Genomic DNA, 18889 nt, shown 5'->3' with positions numbered 1-18889 from the left:
AGCCTTCCAGTAGATAAGTGCACGAGATCAAATGTGAACGCTGCTGTGTATCTGCATTGATTTAACAGGGCTGACGAACGCTCAGTCTGAGGACTTATTAGCGGTTGTCTTAGGGGGGAATGTGGTCCATGATTCAGCCTCCATGGAGATGACTTGTGACTTCGGTCTCATCAGTGCCACATGGTATACTGTCAAACAGGCTGCGCTAATTGTGCCATCGGTCAGTAGACGAGACCTGCTGTCTCTGAAGGAATATTGACCCTGAGTGATTCCTGTCGTGATGTTTCTTTCCTTTACGTTGCATTCATGGATTTCTTTTCTGGCCACTTGGGGGCAGCGAAATAAGCTGTAAAGGTTCACAGCGCTTCCACACTTAACTTCCCATTTCTCAGCTTTGTTTGCAACCTTCTTTTTTTTTGAAAGTACAGCATGGTATTAATCAGTCATCATCAGTGGCTTCTGGGTCGGAAACGTTTTGTCGTCTCTTCCTACCCACCAGCCCCCTCCTCTCTCTCCTCCTCATTTAGTTTCTTTAGAGGCCGCTTCATTTCCGCTTCGTTTTCAGAGCGCAGTAGCAGCTAAATGGATTGTTTCGTAATGTTCTATGCCACTACGTACGCGAGCATGACATTTAATTCATCTCAAAACCTGTGCACATGAGAACCCGGAGCTTGCACATAATATGAGCCCGGTGATAATGAACATCGTGCACCACTTGAAATTCAATCACGCTCACAATAATTTATCACATATGCAAACCGTTTTCGGTGGCAGTCTGGAGCCCTGGTTCAAGGTTTCTTTATTAGCACCCGCCGCTAATGTAAATGTGTTAAACACACTCTACCGCAGACGTGGAGCTACAATACTATTCATTTACAGTCGCGTTTGTGTCACCTGATGAACGTAAGTCCAGTATTCGCTCTCTTTTAGCTCTGTTTTTGGTCTCCACCACCTCTTTTAGCTACTAAAGGCTCCACAGTGTTCTCCAGCTAGTCTCTAGCTGAGTACAGTGTGCAGTGGCTTTATCGGAGCCGCCCGCTATTGCTAGAAATAATTTCGATGAGAGCCGAGTTTGAAGGTGAAAGGAGAGCCACGTCTTTCACACTTTGTCATTTGAGCCTTCCTTTGGATATAGAAATGTAGACCGGTGCAGCGTTAGGACGGAGCTTCCCGGTAGATCAAAGCTCACCTTTGCATCGTGTTATGTGATGCGATTCTCAGATCACATTTGAACGGCATAGACACTGACTTACAGTGCGATAGCTCAGTTAGAAAGATCCCATGTGAAACCTACCTGTGTATCAGTATCGATGTGATGTCTTCAAAGCGGAGCTGTCCAACGTGACTTGCTTTGAATACTCCCTGATGGGATTCTTTTTTTACCCTGACCTTTTGCTTTTGCATTCTAATCACGAAGGATCAGATTCAACACGGCCTGCAGAGAGCTCCTTACCTCGCCATAAGTACTGAATCAATGACGCTAAATGACAATTTGTGGGATGATCTAAGAACAAATGAATGGGATTACTTCTGCAGTGGCTGGTCTGAAGCCCGACAGCGCAGGCTGAGCTTTCACACACAGTGACCCTGCCGCTGGGTGCATGCAGGACTGTCTGTACGCCTCTGTGTCTGTTTCAGCTGCTCGCCTGCCTGCCTGTCGACAACACACACACACACACACACACACACACACACACACACACACACACACACACACAAAGCTCTCAAAGCATGCAATATTCTATTTAAGCAGATTTAACAGCATACGTTTGCTTCTGTCTCCTCTGCGGTCCTGGGAGTTTCTCTTTGCTCTGCGTTTACACTGCGTACCACTTTTTGATGTAATGAAGTCCGGATGTTGGGACTCAGACGGACAGGGTCTTGGACGTGTCTTGTAGACGTGTGCAGGATGTGGACCAAGCTTCAGAGCCCAAGCTTCTTGTTCAAATGTTCTGATCAGACTGTGTGGACGTCTCTCTGCTGTTCTGGCTCATGCAAAGCTAAATTGCCGCGTGAAGTGGAGTATAAATCAGAGGACGCGCTAATTAATAATTGCTCTGAAAACAGCTGAGAACGGGGAAGCATGACAACAACAGCTTAACAGACAGATAGACGCTTCTTCAGGAAATCACATTACTGTTTGAATGGTGCAGAGCGGCCTGGCATGAACACACAGAGACACAAATCTGTGGCCAGAGGCAGATGGTTTGTTTGTTTCATTTGTACAATGATGAGAAATGTTGATGAAGCACTTTACAGCATATTACATTGATTCAAAGGCATGCCAGTTGAACGGCCACATCGTCCAGTAAAATGCGACACAACGTTTCAAGAATAAAACACGAAATGTCACTTTTGTTTAAAATAGAGTTGTCGAGAAACTGAAAATTCCCCCGTTCCTTTCTGGCCTTGGAACCTTGAATGTCATACACCCCGCCCCATCACCCTATTCATATTCCTGTGACTCACAGTATGATCAGTTGGATCGGCATAGAACTCTCCCGATTCAATCACCGGTGCAGAGGATGAACAATAAAGCCTGTGTTCACACTATAGGAGCACAGTTAACCCTCTGAACCTCAAGCAGCTTCATTGTCTTTTTGTTTCTCTCTGTGGCCTTGATTTTCACTACAGTATAAAAGTCCTGCACTTCTATGGAAACAACACAACCATGATGAGAACTCACTCTATGCCATAAATCATAGAAAAATACATTCTTTGAAAATGTATTTTACAAAGAAGCAAACAATGGAATCTATAAATACATTTTTTTTCCAAGATGCCACAAGTTTTACCAATGCTGGAAAAAAATGGAGGATGTAAGTATTTAAACAAACACCGTGTTTAGATCCTGCAGCTGGTTTTTGGGGTTTCAGACGGTTGACTAGAAGGTAACTATCCACTCACCAAGCTTTAAAAAGCTCATGGCTGGGTGGTACAGTGTTGAGAAAACAGCTTTGACAATTTGCAGTTTGAATCAGTTCTTTGAAACCGTGTTTTGTTCTCAACAATAGATAACAACAATGTCCCAGTTCCTCAGCATCGACACTTCTCAGCTGCGAACAGAAGGAATTCCATCCGTTCTGGAAAATCCTCCAGCTGGTGATTTGGGTCCATGTTCACTACCAGTGTAGGAGGTAGTGTTCCTTTGATGTTGTGACTGTGACTTTGGTGCAGGAGACAGGAGTTGTCACAGCATGGCTCACCACTTGACTGTCATTCAAACAGGTCTGGCTGTTCGTGTTGCCGTCTCGGTGACTTTCTTGCTATATTTAGCGTCTTGTGGAGCTCATGCTGCTAGCTACTTTCATTGGAAAAGAGTTGGCAACACTGGGTTGTGTTTATTGGGGTTTTATTTGACGGGTGTGTTTTATTCATGCGATTAATTGGCATGCCAATATGTTTTTTTTGGAACTGTTGTTTTTATCATGAGTACTTTTACAAAGAATGTGAATATTACGTAGCAAAAAAACCATCCTCAATTCTTTCTGAACATCAATTTTCTGGAGCTTTGGCACCGCGAACAACGGCATCAGCCAATCGAGTTGTGTGGAAGGGACATATTGTAAGTGTATGACAGCAGGGAAGCTCCGTGGTCCGAAACCAAGACGGTACCAGACGCTGCTCCGGTTCAGTTTGAGTCCTGCTAGTTGGTCCTCTGCCGGAGCGAATCTATTGGAACCTTTTTATTGAAAAAGTCTTGCTATCACTGCCAGTAGGAAAAGTTTTGATGCAAAAATAATCTCAGCCAAGTACAAAACCTGAAAACAGCCTCCCGGTGAAGCAAAGACAGACTCCGTATGCGTTCAGAATCCACATGTAAATGAGTGATACTCGTGATTGGCAGCTTGAAACTCTTTGAATATTCTATGTAACCGGAAGCATTCCCAGCTGAGATGGAGCTGCTTCAGAGGCAGACATAAAAAGACCCATTGTTCAGGTTGGGTTAGTCGACTTGTTAGAAGTCACCCGGTCCAGACCGGTTGATTCATTTAAAGCTCTGCTGCTTGAAGTCAGGCCAGCCGCTTCACATGGAAGTGTCTCACCGGATGTTTCTCCAAGAGACAATAGAACATTTTGGGGAACACTGCTGTGTGTGATGTAACACGCTCCTGCTTTTAGAAAGATTTAGTTCTGATGACTGATGGACTCAACCAGACTTAGCCACACATAAATCATGTGCAGGGATACTGCAGGGTGGGTTTTGTGCTCCAGATACACTCTTCTCCCTTCCTCCTAGTCTGCATGAGAAGGTTATCTTTTTCTTTTTGCATTTTGATGTAAATGTGAATCATGCTTTAGTTGCCAGGAGTGGCTTCCATCCACTATTTTTTAATTCATAAATTTATGGGCTCTATTTAAAAATAAATTAGGTACAGATGCAAATGTTTTGGCCATGTTAGGAACAAGCACATTTCTGATTAAAACCTGCAGGACTGCTCCCAGTTATACGTGTAAATAAATAGTGCTCACCTCCGGTGTACTCCATTTTAGCAGATTGTTACATGCATTATTCCCCTGGTGCTCTTAATAACTGAGTCAGCAGCTTTTAGGACAAACTAAGTAATAACAGTCAAAACAAACGGATCCATAAATTCCTAATTACCCACATCATCCAATATGTGAGTGGTGGAGAGGACAGCAGGGTGTCCGTGTGGTTCCTCAGCTCCGAACATTGGCTCCCACTGTTCTCAGTAAACTATTTTCTTAGCAAGAATAAAAGTGCCATGAAGATGGATGTTCATCTGCACAGCAGAGAGTCTGGCCTCAGCCTCAGCCTGCTGCACCCAGCCACTGAGAGCCACTGAGAGCCACTGAGAGTCCCTCTGAAACTCACGACATGCTTTACAAACAGTGCTTGGCCCTCTCGGTTATTTTCTTGGAGACAAAGACAATACGCCTCATACGAGAACCACTATATGAAAACAAATCTATTATGGGAAGTAACACGATTATTTGTGTGCCAAGAAGTTGTTTTGCTGTTGCTGTCTGTGTCTCATGTCTCCTTAAAGTGCATTTTCTGTGCTCAACCATGAGACCAAAGGAGCTGTTGTGAGCAAACGACTGTGGCACCAGAAGTCCATAACATGTTGGTAAGTTCACCCAATATTAAATGGCCACTCACCAGAACTTGAACAATTTAGCTAAATGTACTCTTTTAGTTAACAAATGGAGAAATTGTTTCATATTTTCCGGCCCAAAAGAGCGCTTGGTCTATTGCCATGAAGTTCAATCTATAGCCCTGTATCTGCCCCCCCCCCCCCCCCCCACATTCTAAATGGATGAATCAGTTTGAATCTGTGCTTTTAATTGATAGTGCTGGGTGTATCAGCAGCTACGGCTGAGGTGTGGTCAGCTGGAGTGGTTTTCAGTTCAGTGTCTCGCATGCCCGCGACGTTCAATGCATTTTTTTTTTCAGTGCAGTCTTGCCACTCGTCCCACAATGCATCGGGTGTTAACAGACAGTGCGGTGAGCCTTCCCTGCCTCGGTGAACCCGCTGAAGCAATTGAAGAGGACGGCGTGTCCCTCGACCTTCACCCGTCTCCTCCACCCGACTCCACTTCCACTTAATCTTCACGCCTTCATCAGCGGCCTTCACCTCTTTCCCTACAGCTACCGTGGCCATCTTACCTTGTGTTTAAGCGACAGGCGAATGACTTGAACTGGTGACAAATCGTGTATTCTGTCTCCAGAAGACGTGCTGAACAGCCATTTTGTTTTCTGTTGCTTTCTGTCAGCTCTTATATCACTCGTTTACGCAGCATAACAAAGCAGTTTGATATATTCGCTGTTTTTACAGTGTGAACACCTGTATGACAAAAAACAAATGCCCACTTCAAAAGATCGAAAAATCTGTAAAGACTTTATTTTCAATAGTTGCCATGCTTGGTGGAAACTGTCACTGCTGTTTTTACCTTATGAAAATAGTTTTGTCTTGTGCCTTCTAATTATAACAATACAACAAATTTAAATAATAAAAAAAAATTAATCTACACGATTCATGTTCTCTATTTGTTTCTGGGAAAACTTTTCCACACAGAAGCAGAGAACATGAACATGTTCTTACATGAGGCCCAATAACTTTTTGTTTCTGTTCTTATTCTTACGCTACAATCTGTATGAAATCTGTTATTGGGGTTATTCTTAAAGGACGTAACACGACCATCACTTTAAGTACCAGTTTGTTTCTCTTCTCTTTCCACACAAAACAAAATTCAAACAATACAGAACCTACAGTAAAGGCACACCACTGCCATCAGCAGCCTGGTATGAATCTCTCTTCAGTAGTTCATTTGTTTTCTCTGTTGACATTCTAGAGCCTGACGGACACATCGTCCACTGCGCATCAGAAGCACACCGACGGCTATTTTCACTATTTTCTGCCTCAAAGGATAATTCCGGTTGATTACATGACAAAAGAGAGAACCTGACAAAAGACAAGCAATCTGTACGAACAGAAAAAGTCTCAGCACTCGAAACCCTCTGTGGTACACCTGAGCTTTCAGTGCTAGTCCTTCAGAAGACAGGCCGACTAGACAGGAGTAATGTTTAGTAGAAGAGGCGGAGATACTCGCCTCTCCACCCACATATACTGGAATTGCCAAGAATTGAAGGCAGCTATGAGACAGGTCATGTTGTGACTAAGTGTTTAAGGTCAAGGAAACCACCTGCTGCTGTAAAAATAGACAGGCAGGGTGAGAGAAACTATAAAGCAGAGTCACATCAAGTCCGACTCACACTGCATTGGAATGCACCGAGCGTTGAGTAAAATCTCTGAGTGGATTTGTTCTAAACTGGAGATGAAATGGCTGTTTGCTATTAGATTGACTATACAACGCTAATGAAGAAACGTACTGAAAAAGCCTTAACTGAACTGGGACAGTGCTCTCCGTAATGAGTCGGCTGAATTGATTGGAAAGTGTTTACAGAAGAGTATTCCCATAATAAACAGACAATTCTCCCAGCAGATAATATCCCATCCTGAAAAAAACACTGAGGCCTGATTGTGCCATCAGTCACTTGATTACGGTCTGAAGTATCTTGTTGATTCATCTGCTGCCTGTGGATTTAGGAACACACAGTTTGCTTTGTGAAGGATCAAACGGACAATAAAAGAAATGAGATCATGAGTTGATCACGTCTATCTGCTTTACAATTTTGTTATTTCACTGATGATTTGTCAGAGTGGCATTCATGTCTCTGTACTGCAGTGACTTCAATTAGTTTGAGAAGTGGCAGACATTGCACCTGGGATTATTCAATAAAGTTTCCCGAACTAAATGACAAAACGTAGTTTGTAACTCCACCGAACGAGAATGGGCGGTTCTCTAGAACCGGTTAGCTAGAAGCTAATGGTGCTGGAATCGCTAACGGTGCAAACAACGGGCGACGGCGCAGACGGAGCTGAACGGTGTGAGACCTGAGCGGGAGCCAGGGGGGCGTCGCTGTCCCGGTCCGTTTATCAGCTGTAACTGCTGTGAGGGCGCAGTGCAGAGCGACGACCCTGAGCTGGCCAGCGGGGAGCTGATAAGAAGATAGAGCTACAAAACAAATAGAAGCTCTGATCACGACACACACAGAGGGAGAGCGACCTCATTCTCTGCTCAGCTAGACATTACTGCACTTTACTGTTACTTACAAGTTAAGGCATAAAAAAAGGCTTTGTTGGATTTAGGGAAAGTTCAGGTTTGGGTTTAAAAAGCACCTATTGTTAAAGTCAGGGGAACTTTAGCGTTTATCCAAAGCGACTTACAATTCAGTATCTATCTACCGTAGACAGAGCTACAAGAGCAATTCTGGGGTTAAGTGTCTTGCTCAAGGACACATTGACATGAGACTAGCGGAGCAGGAGCCGGGGATCGAACCACCGACCCTCTGATAGAAAGGCGGCCCTGCTCTCCACTTAGCCACGGTCACCCTGGGCGCAGGGAAACAAACGGTGATCTCCTTTGTTAAAGTGTGGTGTTTTGTTCTGGGGGTCAGGGGGAAGTGTCTTACTTTGGTTTCAGTTGACCTACCCTTTCAATATCTTTGGTCTGTGGAGGGAACCCACACAGACACGAGGAGAACGTACCAGAAAGAACTCGGCCAACTGGTGAAATCAAATCAATAATGTTATTGCTGAGGGAATTCATTCGTTCTTTAATGGTCATTGATTGTGTTCAAACTGAGTTTTACTCTGTTGTCGACTTTTAAATACTGGTTGCCCGATAGCTCTACAGAGTACAGAAGCAGAGTTTCAATTGAAGTCTTTTACAACCACAGGCCTTAGTTTCTGTACTGATACACCACACTTACTATTCATTTTATATTTCCCCCCCAACAACTCCACTGACTGTGAGATTGAAACAGCAGTCGTTTGAGATTCTTGTAAATATAGATTATTATTATTTATTTATTTAAAGCTGGAAACCATGCCAGACTTGTCCAGCCCTGACTAGTCTCTGTAGCTCTCAGAGTGCTTGAAATCGGTCTTGGTCTCGAGACCGGTCTCGAGACCACTTTTTGATGGTCTCATTTTTTACTCGGCTTTGTCTCGGTCTCAGACAAGGAGGACACTGGATTTTATGTCAAGACCGGTCAAGACCGCAACTGTGGGGATATCGCTAAACTGCCGGTGCATCGTCTGATTTATTTAACATCATTACTGTGACTGCACTGAAAACAAAGGAACCTGCCCACACATACAATTCACCTCCGCCTTTGGATTATTTTAACAAGACGTTTCTCATGGTACTCTTATATATATATATATATATATATATATATATATATATATATATATATATATACACACACACACACACACACACACACACACATAAACAGTATGCATGTACAGTATGTGGCAATCAAAGAGGTGAATGAAGATTAATCTTCATTTGTTTAATGGGAATGTGGAATGTGGACAGATCAGATCAATTTAAGTAGTGCAAATGGTTTGCATCACACATTATATCAAAGGTGTGTTATGCAGTGTGGGACTGCTTTGATCTTGGTCTGGTCTCGCCCTGCCCTGGTCTCTGTTTTGACCTAGTCTCAACCACACAATGTTTTGATCTTGTCTCGGTCTAGATAGATCTGGATACGGTCTTGATAATAACGTGGTCTCGGTTTAGGTGGTCTTAACTACAACATTGGTAGTTCTACCTGTCAGCTCACAGCCCCAACAATCTGCACCAATCAAGCGGGTCAAGGGGGTCAAGCAGCCTGTATTTGATCTGAGACAAACCTTGGACGTATCCCCAGAGGAAAAACTCCCGGTGGTATGGACACATTTTGGTCGGTCCTCAAAACGTTTGAGTTAGAAAATGCAGCAAATAAATAGGATAACAAAATTCTAAACAATTAATTAAGGGAACTATTGAGTTGAGTCCTTTCATTCTACAGTCAAAGTTCCTGATTTAAAATGTATACACAGGCCATTTGAAGACTATTTCAAACATGGCTTAGAACATCCAGGCCACTAAACTTAACACCAGGCTGATCTGACATGGCACATTTGAAAAAGGATCACAATAACATCAATTGCATTAGGCATTCCTGCTAAGATCTCCCATCAGCCCAGAGATGGGGCTGTGGTCAAGTCCCCCGAGCCTTCCATTCCAACCACCTTTGTTAATCTAAGACCTCACATATTCAAATGCCCCCATTTCTGTTCACCGCTGTAGTTAGCAGTCCAGTCCACACATCAGCTGTAGGGGGTTCTATAATATTGCTGCATGGTCCTGTGCTCATAAGAGCAATGGGAGGAAGAGTGGGAGGCAGGGGGGAGAGTTAAATGCTTAGCTGAAAGCCAAGAGAGACAAGCCACTCTAACCTCAGCATTATAATCACACACTCGGCACATTATCATCCTCATTTGTAATAGCCCAGTGACCCTCTCTTAAGAATCCATCCATGGATCTCAATATGGCAGAGGAGATAATGGAACAAACAAATTCACTTTCCCCACATGACAGATGGAGTTGCTTTTGTTTCTGGGAAGGTTTTGAGGCAGCTGCAGTAGGTTTAGAAGCAGCAGCGAGGTTGAAAATGTCCTTTTCAATCTAGCAAAAACATATTATGGAATTAGTCATCAGGCTTTCCAAATATTCTAATAAAAATGCATGTCATTCGCAGTACTATTCTTATTTAAGACCACGTCAAAGTTTTCCTCATCCGATACATTATGATAGATGAGTATTGTATTCCCCCTGATCTTTAACTGATGTTTAACACTATCTTTTTTTGGACCATACTGATCATAAATAATAACGACGTTGATTTTTTAGATTTTACTATCAGATTTTGAAGTGTTGTTATAGCTCTGGCTAGTGTCTGCAGGTCTTCCTCTCAGGCTACAGGTACAACCTTCACCAGTCAGAGGCTAAGAGGCAAAGCCCATGGCAACTAAAGTTAGAGAATCACTCGCTGTTCCCTGTAAAGCGTAACGAGGGAACACGTGGTAATAAGCGGCAAACGTGGACAAAGTAACTCCTCTCTTCTGGATTTTACACAGTACAAAGATTCTTTTTAGAAAGATATTTCACATCATTTGCCGGTCCTGTCAGAGAGGCTAGAGACAAAGTTGAAAGTATTTTTAAAAACCTAAAAGATTTAAGGCTTTTGAGAAAGCATTCCTGGCAGGAGCTCCAAAATGCCAAAGCCCCTCTATAGAGGACTCACCCTGGCGGCACCAGCGTGGGTTCTGTGCTGACTTGAGGGTTTTATACAGATCAAAAGAAATACCATGACGTCACCCTTTCTTTTGGGGACTGTTGTTTTGAAGTCCATATTTTGGTCTTCTCCATCTTCCACCGAATAAGACATTTTTAGATGACCAAAAAGGTTACAATTAACTTTCCTGATCTGAAAACACATCCCCTGCTTTATGGTCTGTTTGACTCTAAGTGGACCATAATTTACTAAATGAACATCATGCTGTATCGAAGAAGATATTGTGGCAAAAATCTCTTATCTGCGCTCGACCTAAAATGCTCTTGATCCAGCGTTACGTCTGTGTGTTCAGAGTTGAGGATTTGAGTTGAATTATGACTTGGAAAGGATTCCAATTCCCAAATGTTCACTGCTGACACCCTAACTCTTGACGTTGTATTTCGATAGAGAAGTAGGTTTCTACTCCTTCCGTTTGGTCTGACGTGGGTTTTTTGGAGTTTGCATCTGTTAGCCTTTTGAGAAACTGCATTTTAAGGCACTTCGTATATATATTGGCTAAACCTTCTGCTGGGGTGGTGGCTGCTGCTTGGTTTGCCGTGCTGTTCATAGCTTTTTCCCCAAAATCACTGCCATGTATCACTGTGGACTGTCGAGGCTGGAGGTTTCATTCATGCTTCAGTGGCTGAAAATGAAATAGTCTGCTCCCCTCCGTCCCCGGAGTCTCTTTGTACTGGCGTGCTCAACTGTTGTTCAGATGTAAGCCCCCGTTTCACTTTCCTGTTGAATCTCGTTGCCACTGCAGGTCCAATTAACGTGTAAATGGAGACATATCGACACAATGAGCGTTATTGTGAAAGCCGTACCTGGAGGCGGGCAATCTGACCAGCAAAGCCTTGCTCAAATATTGGTTCAATGTCAGCGTCTTTTCCTGTTGGCTGCACTCTGCCTTGCAATGCTGATGGAGATAGATTAATGTCCTTACATAGACTGGTGTGAAATGAAATTAGTAAGAGTCTCAGGAAGAGGGATGGAGGAAAAGGATGAGAGGGGTGAGCAAGTTGGCCCCTGACCAGAGGAACAGTCGAGCAAATAAGCAACACGGGTCACCCTGGCTCTGTCGCTTTGACTCAGCCACCGGGGAATCGCTCCACAATGAGAGAGAGAGAGAGAGAGAGAGAGAGAGAGAGAGAGAGAGAGAGAGAGAGAGAGAGAGAGAGAGAGAGAGAGAGAGAGAGAGAGAGAGAGAGAGAGAGAGAGAGAGAGAGAGAGAGAGAGAGAGAGAGAGAGAGAGAGAGAGAGAGAGAGAGAGAGAGAGAGAGAGAGAGAGAGAGAGCTAGTTAACGGACGAAACAAGCAGCACATTGTCACCGTGGCGCTCAGGCCTTTTGAAAGTCAGATGGCCCTTCAGCCAATTTCTTGCCATCATCAGTGTTATCACAGGCAATGCGGTGTGGCTTTTAAAGTGAATGGCCGACACTAGGATGTGAGGCCAATAAAGACAGCGCCTCGTAAATATCGGATAATGGGAACTTTACAGGAACTGCTGTGACCCCGAGTGGCATTTAAAGGATCATGGCACATGGAATTTCCCCTTCATTTCCCTGAGATACTTGCTTTAAAGATTGCTTTATTTAGTTGTTACTTTTGTGATAAAACTCTTGAAATGTCTAACACTACTGCATCAACACCGGATGCTAAAGAAGTAAAAGGTGCCGTCAGACCTAACCTGAGTCAACCTGTTCTCCTCAACGATGGGTCAAAGAAACCCAGGAGACAGACGACGTATGAAGTTGCCTTTTTTGTACCTTACTTTTGTTATAACTTCCTTACATTACTAACGGTTATTAGTTATTTTGACCAAACAGGCAAACAGGGGTCCACCCTACCTGGTGCATTGGATGAAATTGGTCCAATGGGGTTCACAAAACTGCCCATTTCCTGAAGCTATCCAAGTACTTTCGTTGTGTAAGTAAACCAGAAAAAAGATGTACGCATGTAACCGTGCCATCATAGATGTGTCATTTTAGCACTAACAAATCCATCCGATGATAATGAACTGTTAAAAAAACAAACAAATACGTCTTAGATGATATACATTCATGCAAGATCATGTGGGTTGCTATGACAACACATGTGCACATAGCCTCCTGATACATTTTGAGAGTGGAAAGCAGTAAAAACAGAGATGTGTTGAGCTCGTGTCCTCCTCCGTGTGTTTATCGATTCCTCATTAAAACAAAAAGTCAGTGTAACCATAGCAACCACACAGTAAGTTTCCCCTAATGTAAAAGCAGAAGACTCCTCTTTTGTTCCTTTTCCACCACTTGCCACTCTCTGTATACAGGCTCCACTGCAGCCTTGACAAACAGTGATGATAATCACTTCATTGTCTTCCCGAGCTGTTTGTGTGTTAGCAGAGAGGAGCAATGAATAAGTCAGGCGACCTGATGATGTCACATGACCTGTAGAAGTGTAGTGGGTTTAATCAACATCATTAAGTGATTCAATTGCATTACTACTTTACTTAACCTGCACTTACCTTTATTGAATACATGTAAACATGCATTTTAATTTAAAAAGACATGTTCGGTCAAATAACAAAAAAAGTGAAAAACGTTGCCAGAATTTTTGTTTTCAGTTTTTACGAAAGTATTACTTTTCACAATGCAACACAAAATGTAACAAATAAATATATATATGTCTTTATTTATATATAAATATATAATAAATAAATATATATATGTTTTTAATTAGTTATAAAGAAAATAAATTTGACATCAGGAACATGCTATAAAATATCTTCAAAATAAACAGGAATTAAAATTGAACTGTAAACTTTAATTTAATGCAACAACAAATGGGTCAAACCTTAAACAGGAATTGAAATGATATGATATGTATGTATATATAGTAGATAAACATAATTGAGTTTAATAGATCCACGTTGTCACCAATACCTGATCCAGCTCGTTGACCTTGGCCTGATATTTGATATCAATATTCCTAATCCAACCCAAGTCATAGTCAAAGTCAAAGTTCTGCCATATATTTCATGAGCATTGAAGCTCTTTGGTAATGTCCTGTCATGTTTTAAGAACCTTCACTTTAACAGATAGAAACCAGATTCCATGTCTGTACATAATCACACGGTGCAGAGACGTGATGGACTGCCAGCACCTTGTCATGGCATCGCTTCATCATACGGAGGAGACTCAGAGAGACCATTGTCGTTTAGAACCGGAGGTCTGTTCAGCGCTGTTACGACCTGACATCCAGATACAGTCCACATGCGTCTCATGTCCTGTTCTGGTCTGCTAACGGCTCAAACGAATGACACTTCCGGCCGCCAGCAACACGCTCTCTGGTGTTTGCATTCAAGGGTAATTCTTCTCGCTCTGTTCCCGTAATGCACATCACATTCACTCCAAATATGAGCTACTGTCAGAAGGATGCCGAGTGTTGGGGAAATCGTGATTCATTTTGCACTTTAACTTTTCAAAAAACACGAGCGGATGTAGTCTGCAGCTGAGGAGCAGCTAGTTCTAAACGGCTGCTGTCAGTGCTGACGGGTCTGTCAGGCTGAACTGCCAACAGACACTTGATCACTTGGGTGTGTATCACACAGAGAACTCATGTTCAGCCTGTGTTTTCCAACAAGATCTGACCCGCATGGCACCGTGGTAACACCAGACCTGATGATGGTCTCCAGTCGCTCTATTTGCACAGGATGAAGGTGTGGGTGTCTGCTCTGTGGTTAGCCAGTTAACACTAGCACTGTTAGCATTCTGGGCGGAGTCTGTCCACCAATCAGAGGCTGTGTTCTTGACTTCTTGACCAATCAGAGGCTGTGTTCCTGACTTCTGAACCAATCAGAGGCTGTGTTCCTGACTTCTGAACCAATCAGAGGCTGTGTTCCTGACTTCTGAACCAATCAGAGGCTGTGTTCCTGACTTCTTGACCAATCAGAGGCTGTGTTCCTGACTTCTTAACCAATCAGAGGCTGTGTTCCTGACTTCTGAACCAATCAGAGGCTGTGTTCCTGACTTCTTAACCAATCAGAGGCTGTGTTCCTGACTTCTGAACCAATCAGAGGCTGTGTTCCTGACTTCTTGACCAATCAGAGGCTGTGTTCCTACAACAACAATGAAATAAGAAAAGAAATACCTTATACAGTAATAATGTATGATATTTCAACTGCTGTCGATATGGTTATTTGCATGATAAAAACCCAAAGGGTTAATGCATGTCAAAACTACTTAACAAACAAAACAACCTTCATATGTCCCAATGTGTCATGTGATGGTATAAATGCTGTTGCTCAGACTTTCCTGAAAATACAAATAGGATCCCCCTAAATTGATGCAACACGAAATTGTCTAACTATAAATATATTTGCAAAAAGAAGATGTGTATTTGCACGTTCAGTCATTTTTTTGTAGTTTCAGTTTTCCTCTCCTCCTCTACCTCGTCTGCCCCCTCTCACCCGTCGACCCGAATAAATCACCGTGGCAGCGCCTGAGTGCGTGGCAGCTCTGTGGGTTTCAGCTCGGGGCCTCAGTACCCATCATCAGCGCACACACACACACACACACACACACACACACACACACACACACACACACACACACACACACGTGCACGCTCGGACGCAGCGTCCTGTGCTCGGTGACCGGACTTCATGCGTCTGGGTGTTCAGCCAGGTGGAAACATTCACACCGGGCAAGGTCAGGGGGTTGTCGGTCCAAATCCCGGTGAGGGGAACCTGTAAATTAAAGATTAATCCGTCACGTGAGTGTGAAATTGGCCAAAGCGCTGGAAGCACAACTGTGGGCTCAGGAGACACGGGGGGCGGGGGGGGGGGGCACATCCTGGAGACAAGCAGCCACAATAGTGTTTATCGTGTCCTATTGTGGGCCTCTGGTCATGGCGGCTTACTGAGATCACCACTTTCAGCCAGCAGTGTGGCCATCGCTGCCTCACTGCTGGGGAGATGCTTGTGTGGCTCTGCCTCTGCAGAGAGCCGTTAGAAACGGCCTGCTGACACAACTACTCTGGGATTATCTACTCCCTCCATGAGCTGATGATGTACTGCCCCGCCCTCTATTTTCAAGGCTTGGTAAATGCACCACACCTGCCTTTTAGACTAGAAAAAAAACCGCACCACATTTCTAGATACAACCACTTACTATGGTGGCATAGTGGCTCTATAATGTCGATACGTTTCTATTTGAACTTAAAGTCAAATTGCATATTCTCTGCTCCCTTCAGAAATCAATCTAGATGAATGAAACAATGTTTTCATCTTCAGAATGATGATTTGTTCTTTTACACGCCAAAGCTGGTATGATGCCAGGTTGTTCTCATACACTATAATTTGTATATAACCCGCCTTACCAATTCATATGTTATCCACATAATCGTGAGCCAAAGAGTGACAAAGTCCTCGTAGGGAGGAGGTCAGTGGTGGTGGGTCTAAAGATGCAGGACTTTCACCCAGGAGACTGCTGTTCATGTCCCGTGTGAAACCAAAAGTCAACGGTGACTCATTTGTTCCATATTTTCCGTACTTTTTTTGGAATGCTTACATTAACAAACACATTGTCTGCTTTGCACTTTCTAAGCAATTCTGCAACGCACATCTTACAAAACACCACACACTGCATCTTCCATTAGAGGCACACGTTCGAGAATGAAATCTCTTGCAATCATCGGGAAAACACTTCTATTCAAAATGCAAAGCATACTTGAAATTGGCAACACACACCCACACACGTAAAATCACCTCCTTTGTGAGAAGAGGAAGAGAGCAGGGCAAGAACAAAGAAGGGGACCAGAGATGACGTTGCTTGTGATGTGGATGAGGTGATGTGGACTCTAACAGACGGCTGGATCATTATTTTTCTTTCTGTGACTTTACAGAAACATATTGTATTATATTGCTTGTTATTTACAGGAATATCTGTGAAGAGGACACGCACAGAGAATAATAATGTAATGTGAAATAATTCAGAACATGAACAAAGCTCACCTTGCAAAGGTTACATATCTATCGCCTTTTTCCTTTCTTCATCCCATAAAGCACGCCAGAAGAGTCAGCTAGACCTAAGTGCAGTTTACAGTATCACATTAAAAGGGTTCTGGGTATGGAAATTCAGTTTATTTTGCACTAACTAATTTTAGTTAGTGCAAAATAAACTTTTTTTTTTTTGAAGGCGCCTGTATGTGAAGTTGTGTTTTGTATCGTTTTAAGGCTCAGTTAAATGTAACTGGTCGCCATAGTTCAGATCTTTAAAGGTCTTCTTAACCTGCAGTGAATCCTGAAACCCACCAAACCGAGAGGGAACATGCTCCTTAGCTACGAAAAGGCCATGCCAGGAGAGATCAGCTTGACAAAACAACTTGTGCTTGAATCCGTGGGCTAAACTTTGAACATATCAAAATGTATTACAAGAGAAGATGGAAACAAATGTGGCTTTAGTGTGACATCTATCACACAGCATTTGTGTGCAGAAGACTACAATTTAGAGAAGCAGGTTTTACTACGCTTCAGCTCTCTACTTACGCTCCTTTGACTTCCACATTCATCCCGCTTTATACACAAAAACCTTGACAAGGCTGTCCTCCCTTACACAATGTCAGATCCTAAATGTTTGGACCAAATCTTTTTGAACTTTGGCTTTCGAAGCAACAAAATAGCCATTATTATAATAATTGCTTTTCTTTACACTTCACCTGCTTTCACCTATTACACGTCAACTGACACTTCAATTTAAGAAATGAATGGTGCTTCCACTTCAACTTCACTTATTCTTCTGACACGTGAATAGCTTATGTCTCTTTCTCAACTGACACTTCAAATGCTTTCAGACATCACACGTCACCAGGCAGTTCACTTGCTTTCATATCTTACCCTATGACACTTCAACTTCTTGCATTCTGTAGTACTTGATACAAGTTTATCTGTTATCAGTAAACACCAACCAACAGTTCAACTGACTTCAGCACTTTGACTTCCACTGCAATTTGAAACTCTGATGAATCAATGCTCACTTCAACTGATACATCAAACCATAGACTGTATAAAGATGGACGACGCGTATCCACTTCCTCCCACTGAACAAAGTGAAACCAAAATAAGATGCATACAGGTGCTGCCATCTTGCACATTTGGAGCCAGAGTCTGCACAGTATAGTGATCGGAGAGGGGATTGCTTGTTAGCGGGAGAGCCACCTAGCTGCTGCCTTAGCACCACGGTAGCGGTTTGGCTACAAAGACACAACAACTAACCATAATATCTCCAGAAATACATTCATGATCAATTTGACACACGTTGTGTTACACAGACTCGTGATTCGTGTTTCAAATATGTGTTCAAATATGTGTGCGTCTGCTATGAGAGCGAATATCGTTTATTGTATCAACAGTCTATGTTTTGAAACTGACAGTTACATCTTCTCTTGATGTTCTTATAAAAGGTACATTTACTGACCCTCCGGCTTCACCACTCCACTCAGAGCAGCTGTGAATCAGGACGTCACCCCCCCCCCCCCTTATAGCACCAAAAAAACAATAATCAAAACACTTCAACATGCATCAGCAGGATAAGAATTACCTAAAAAAAAAAAAAGTATGACGGGTCAAATAATGCAGCTTGGTCAGTATCATAAAGCTTCAGACCATGTCGCTCTACCTACCTGTCAATATACCCTTGTTAGCGTCTTTTCAAATGATCTTTCGTCTTCACAGGAAGTCAAGTTTAGGCAACAAAACTACTTCGTCAGCTTCCTGGTTGCTGCTAATTTGACTAAGTACGTGACTAAAGGTTGAGATTAAACAAACGTGTGAAAACTGTATTTCAACTGCATATTGTCAGTCTCTTACAAAAGTTTAGCATCATTCTTCCTACTGCTTGCATGCTATTTTGCCTTTTGTTTTCTTTCCCTCTTATGTAACCATGTTCCAATTTATCTTGGGCGCACCAGCGTGTTACATAAGTGAGGATGTTATTATTAAGTTATGTTATTTCACCACTTTTGGAGCGGCAGAAGCTCAGCAGACGTGCAGTAGATGCAGCCTCCTCCGGCTGCAGAGTGTTTGTCCTCAGAATCAACCCCAAACCTCTTTTATTATTATTTGTTGATTCGGAGCTGCTCTGCCGTTTTGCCCCGCTGGTTCGACCCTGCCCCGTCTTGGAAAAAAGCCAACGGGCCTTCACTCTCGCTGTTCCC

General features: G+C 43.0%; 1 protein-coding gene across 3 annotated transcripts in view; it reads left to right on the top strand.

Moving 5' to 3' along the window:
• Positions 1-18889, top strand: part of plppr5b (phospholipid phosphatase related 5b) — a 94097-nt gene that overhangs the window by 20970 nt on the left and 54238 nt on the right. The gene's annotated exons all lie outside the window — the stretch shown is intronic.

This window comes from Cebidichthys violaceus, unplaced genomic scaffold, assembly GCF_023349555.1.
Source record: "Cebidichthys violaceus isolate CVI_PGR_0920_01 unplaced genomic scaffold, fCebVio1.0.p SCAF_15, whole genome shotgun sequence".
NCBI lineage: Eukaryota > Metazoa > Chordata > Actinopteri > Perciformes > Stichaeidae > Cebidichthys > Cebidichthys violaceus.
The sequence above is the reverse complement of the archived record's forward strand: the minus strand, read 5'-3'. Positions and strand labels throughout refer to the sequence as shown.